Source organism: Triticum dicoccoides, chromosome 3B (genome assembly GCF_002162155.2).
Source record: "Triticum dicoccoides isolate Atlit2015 ecotype Zavitan chromosome 3B, WEW_v2.0, whole genome shotgun sequence".
NCBI lineage: Eukaryota > Viridiplantae > Streptophyta > Magnoliopsida > Poales > Poaceae > Triticum > Triticum dicoccoides.
Genome location: NC_041385.1, coordinates 319,827,340 through 319,833,541, shown reverse-complemented (window position 1 = coordinate 319,833,541; position 6,202 = coordinate 319,827,340).

Below are 6,202 nucleotides of genomic sequence, written 5' to 3'. Positions count from 1 at the left end.
CGTTTTATCTAGAACTTCAAGGACACCTGTAAGCAATATATGTCAATCATGGACTTGACGAATTGTAAGCAGGGGGAGGGCGAATCCACCACCCATTGGGTACGCCGGGTCAAGGAGATAATTCATTCATCTGATAAGATGGATGCCGGCTCTGCAGTCCTCATGTTGGAGAAAAATTGCAGCTTTGAGCCGCTGAGGCAGAAACTAGGGCGCCTTAAGCGTGACTGCAGGGATATGGGCACGCTAATGGCAGCTTTAGTCAAATATGTCGATTCTGATAGTACCAAGGATCCCGCGTTTGGCGATGAGAAGATAGGGAAGGGAAAAAGGAACGGCAATGGAAACGGTCAACAACACAACCCGGTGAATCAAAGAGGCAATAAGCGTAAGGCTGACGGCATCACGGAGCTTGTAGCCAATGCTAATACACAGGTAACAATCAGAGACATAAGGGTAAGTGGCCTCGGTCCGGTGGGTCAGGCCCATCTCTTGAGCAGCTACTCAATGAGCCCTGCCCGAAACACGACACCTGGGAGCACCCCGCTACACACCTATGGAAAGATTGCGCGATCATGAAGGCGTTTAAAAATAACAATACCTTTGATGGTAGTCATGGATCTGGCGACGGTTCAGGGGTTGGCGGCTTTCATGGCCCGGGCAGCGGTTCAAATTCAGGTTTTCAGGGACAACCGGGTGGAAATAATCAGCAGCAATCTGGTCAGGGAGGAGAACAGCAGCAGCAGTCAGGTTATCAGAGCCATCCGAAATAGTTGAGTGGTGGGCAGTACCATGTGTTTACCACTAGCTTATGCAAACGTGACCAGAAGGTTCTTAAGAGGGACGTAAATTCGGTTGAGCCGGCAATTCCTCGTTATTTGAGATGGTCAGAGCAACCCATCATATGGAGCAGAGAGGATCACCCTCCACGAGTCGATAATGCGGGTCAGTTAGCCTTGGTGGTAGCACCCCAGGTTGGTGGATATAAATTCACTAAGGTACTCATGGACGGAGGTAGCAGCATCAATATCCTCTATTATGATACTTTCCAGCACATGGGGTTGACTGAGAAGAATCTGAGAACATCCAACACTGTTTTCCATGGGGTGGTTCTAGGCAAGTCGGCTTACCCAGTTGGCAAGATTGAATTGGAGGTGGCCTTTGGAGATGAGTATGATTCCAGGGCTAAGAAATTGGCATTTGAAGTGGTCAAAATCAGGAGTCTGTATCATGCTTTGTTTGGGCGACCGGCTTATGCTAAGTTCATGGCACGGCCGTGTTACGTTTACTTACAGCTCAAGATGCCGGGTTACAAGGGCACCATCACTGTTCATGGGAGTCGAAAGGTGGCCTTGGAATGTGAAGAAGGTGACGCGGCTTACGCTGAGACTGCCTGTGCCGCAGAGGTGCTTAAATTTTATCAAGACAATGTTGACCCGGCGGATATGACCTCCCTCAAGAAACCAACTACTGAGCATGACCCGGCGTTGAAGTTTAAATCGTCCACTGAGACAAAGCTTGTTGACTTTACCCCAGGAGACGCCTCTAAGCAGTTCAGTATCAGTGCCAATTTGGATCCTAAATAGGAAAGCGCGCTCATCGAGTTCATCCGTGAGAACCGGGACATCTTTGCATGGAAACCTTCTGACATGCCGGGTGTACCAAGGGAGCTCGCCTAGCACACTCTCAATATTGATCCAAAGTATAAGCTGGTCAGGCAGTTTCTCCGACGGTTCAACGAAGAGAGACGGAAAGCTATTGGGGAAGAGGTCGCCCGGCTCTTAGCGGCCGGGTTTATTGTTGAAGTTTTTCACCCGGACTGGTTGGCTAACCCGGTGTTAGTGCTTAAGAAGAACGACACTTGGCAGATGTGTGTGGATTACACGGACTTAAACAAGGCTTGTCCGGCTGATCCCTTTGTTCTCCCTCATATTGATCAAATCATTGATGCTACGGCGGGTTGTGAACGGTTGAGCTTCTTGGATGCTTACTCTGGTTATCATCAGATCAAGATGGCAGTTAAGGACCAGGAGAAGACAACTTTCATCACTCCGTTTGGGGCCTTCTGTTATGTATCTATGCCGTTTAGGCTCAAGAGTGCCCAGGCGACTTATCAGCGATGTGTACAGAACTGTCTGCACGATCAAATTGGGCGTAATGTTCATGCTTATGTGGATGACATCGTGGTGAAATCCAGAGAAAAAGAAACCTTCATATCTGACTTGAGAGACACCTTTGACAATCACCGGGTTTACAAGATGATGCTTAACCCGGCCAAGTGTGTGTTTTGTGTGCCTGCGGGCAAGCTCTTGGGTTTTCTGGTATCAAACAGAGGCATTGAAGCTAATCCGGGGAAAATCACGGCGATTACCTCTCTTGCTAAGCCGGCGTGTATCAATGATGTTCAGCGCCTGGCGGGTCATGTTGTCGCTTTAACCCGGTTCATAAGCCGGTTAGGGGAGAAGGCTTTACCGCTATATCAGATGTTGAAGAAGACAGACACCTTCGTCTAGAGTGATGCTGCTAACACTGCCTTTGAAGATTTGAAGAGACAGTTGTCTGAGCCACCGGTTCTTGTGGCTCCCATTGATAGAGAGCCGCTATTGTTATATGTGGCTGCTAACTCGTGGGCCGTCAGTGTTTCCATTGTGGTGGAGCATAAGGAGGCAGGCAAGGAGCACCTGGTTCAGCGGCCGGTTTACTACGTCAGCGAGGTGCTCATTGAGTCTAAACAAAGGTATCCGCATTGGCAGAAACTTGTTTATGGTGTGTTCATGGCAAACCGGAAGCTGAAGCAGTACTTCCAAAGCCATCCTATAATGGTGGTAAGTTCAGCCCCTCTGGGAGACATCATTCAAAACAGGGAGGCCACAGGGCGGATCGGTAAGTGGGCTATTGAGCTTGGACCCTATGGTTTGAAGTATATGCCCCGTACTGCTATCAAATCTCAAGCCTTGGTCGATTTTATCAATGATTGGACAGAGTTGCAGGCACCTGAGGAGAAGTCTGATAATACGTATTGGACTATTCACTTTGATGGGTCCAGGCAGTTAGAAGGCTCAGGGGCTGGTGTTGTTTTAAATTCCCCTCGGGGTGACAAATTTTGCTATGTGCTCCAGCTCATGTTTCCTTGTACTAACAATGCAGCTGAATACGAGGCCTTGCTCCATGGTCTCCGGATAGCCAAGGAGATGAATTTGAGCCAGGTAAGGTGTTTGGGCGACTCAGATCTCGTGGCTCAACAGGTCTCAGGCAAGTGGGATTCTAAAGATCCCCTTATGGTGGCTTACCGTCGGGAAGTAGATGCTGTGGCTGGACATTTTAAAGGTTATCAGGTGGAGCACATTGATCGAAGGAAGAATGAGGTGGCTGATGCTTTAAGCTAGCTGGGATCTCAACATAAGCCAGTGCCACCTAACACCTTTCTTGATGTTTTGCATAACCCTTCAGTCAAGGTGCCTACCGAGGAAGAACTAGCGGTGCCACACCCAGAGGCACAGCTGGTGGCGGCTCTTCACATCATCCCGGATTGAACCATGCCATATTTGGTCTATATGACCCAGGGAGAGTTACCAGAGGATGAAACTTTGGCAAGACAAATTGTTAGACAATCCAAATCCATGATGATTGTTAATGGTGAGTAGCATCATTGCAGTGTGAAAGGGGCGTTTCAATGCTGTGTGTCACCTGGAGAGGGACAAGAGATACTTCGTGAGATTCATGAAGGAGATTGTGGTCATCATGCCGGCTCAAAATCTCTTGTGGCCAAGGCTTTCCGTCATGGTTTCTACTAGCTCACGGCTCATGCTGATGCGGAGGATCTGGTCAGTAAATGTGACGGTTGTCAGAAGTTCTCACGACGTACTCATGTGCCAGCTCAGGAATTGAGGATGATCCCGATTACCTGGTCGTTCACAGTCTGGGGGCTTGACATGGTTGGACCTTTCAAAATGTCTAAGGATAAAAAGACACATCTCCTGGTGGCAGTGAATAAGTTTACAAAGTGGGTTGAGGTGGATCCAGTCAGTAAGTGTGATGCGGCCACAGTGGTTCAGTTCATGAAAAAAGTGATCTTTCGCTTTGGTTTCCCACACAGAATTATAACTGATAATGGTACTAACCTTTCCAAGGGAGCCATGGAAGAGTTATGTCAGCGAGAACATATCCGGCTTGATGTTTCGGCCGTTGCTCATCCTCAATCCAATGGTCAAGCAGAAAGAGCTAATCAAGAGATACTGAAGGGTATTAAACCCCGGCTCTTAGTCCCCTTAAAACGGACTCCGGGTTGTTGGGTGGAGGAGTTACCCTCTGTATTATGGAGCATCAACACTACGCCTGATAGATCTATGGGTTACACACCTTTTTTCATGGTCTATGGAGCAGAGGCAGTTCTACCAAGTGACATCAGACACGATTCACCCTGTGTGGCGGCTTATCTTGAGGCGGACAATGAAAAGGCTCGTCAGGAGGCACTTGACTTGTTGGATGAGGAGCGAGACTTGGCAATAGCCCGCTCGGCGATTTACCAGCAAGACCTACGCTGTTATCATAGTCGTCGGGTCAAGAGCAGAACCTTTCAGGAAGGTGATTTGGTGCTCCGGCTCATCCAGGATCAGTCTGATATGCACAAGCTATCCCCTCCTTGGGAAGTACCCTTTGTGGTCAGCAAGAATTTGAACAACGGGTCATACTACCTCATTGATATTCGAGAGCACAAAAACTCACGTAAGTCGGAGGAGTAGACCCGCTGGCCGTGGAATATCGCCCATCTTCGGCCTTACTATACTTGAGCCACCGGCTCTTAGGATGTATATATTTTTGATGATGTACATAGTATATAAAGCAATAAAGCAGGACCTTTGTCCTTTTTTCCCATAAAGAATGTTTTTATGTCTTCTTTATCAGGTGGTGGACACTACCAACAGGGAGCGGATCATATCTGAATGCGGATTTCCTTTGGTTCGGCTTATGATCATATCTGAATCTAGCCATGATCACTTGGGGGCTTCCTGTGCAAACATAGGTCGTATCCGAACCAAAGAGAACATAGCTATTGATACCCGCTTGATCGACATACTGCCAAACCCACTTGGGGGCTTCTTGATCATATTTGAATCATAGGTTAACCCCTTTGGGTCTGACGTGGATCGTATACAAATCAGCATCATTAAACAAATCTTATGATCACTTGGGGGCTTCCTGTTCAAACATAGGTCGTATTCGAACTAAAGAGAACATAGCTGTCGATACCCATTTGATCGGCATAGCCAAGCCACTGGGGGCTATATGATTGTATCCGAATCTTAGCTTAACCCCTTTGGAACGGTTTACTGATCGTATTCGAATCAGAAGCCTGTAAATTATTTTGACTATCCTGAGACCTTGTGAAAAACATTATGAGATGTTTTTTGTCTTTCAGGTTTAATATTGGTCTCACCAGGTTGTTAAGTACCAGGTGAGCATCACGTCAGCAGGAAGGATTATCAAAGGATCGCAGAATAAGGCAAGCAAAATTAACACGCCAAGGAAATAAAAGCCATAAATATATAGCAGTGGCGCCTTACGAAAGTGTTAAGCGCTTGGAACATGCGCGAAGGCATGACACACATTGGAAAGTTTTTTTCTACCCTATTACAAGTCTCCCCGAGTCTGAATAAATGAAGCATTGTTTTTTGCAAAACACCTGGCGATTCACTCCTTCGGCGGGCTTGATGTCTCCGGGTTATCCTTCTCCGCTTCTCCGTCGGCTGTTTTGTCCTGGAAAGTTGACGAGGCCCAGTCAATGCCGCTCAAAGCTTCAAATTCAGCTTCATCATCTATTAAACCGGCTGGGTCCACTTCAGGGGCAAAGGTATGCTTACGAGTAGGTGGGATCAGGCTGACGTCATCATATAGAATGTTTGGGATTCTCCGGTTCTCACTGTCATAGCCTGGAGAGTACTTAGTGAGATCAGTATCGTTCCCAATGAGGGTCGCCACAGGATGTATGACTTTGACATAGGCGATAAAGTCATGATCATCAAATACAGTGTCGTCTTCCTTCCGACTAGGGTATCCAAGAGCAAGGTCGGCCGGGTCTAGCTCTGGAAGCCATGCTTTTTCCCGGCTCAATGCGGCTACGGCTCCGGCTCTTGCGGATGACAGCCTTAAATCCTGAATCCGCTGAGGTAGCATAGAGAGATGCTTCAGCACGTCTTGTAAGAGG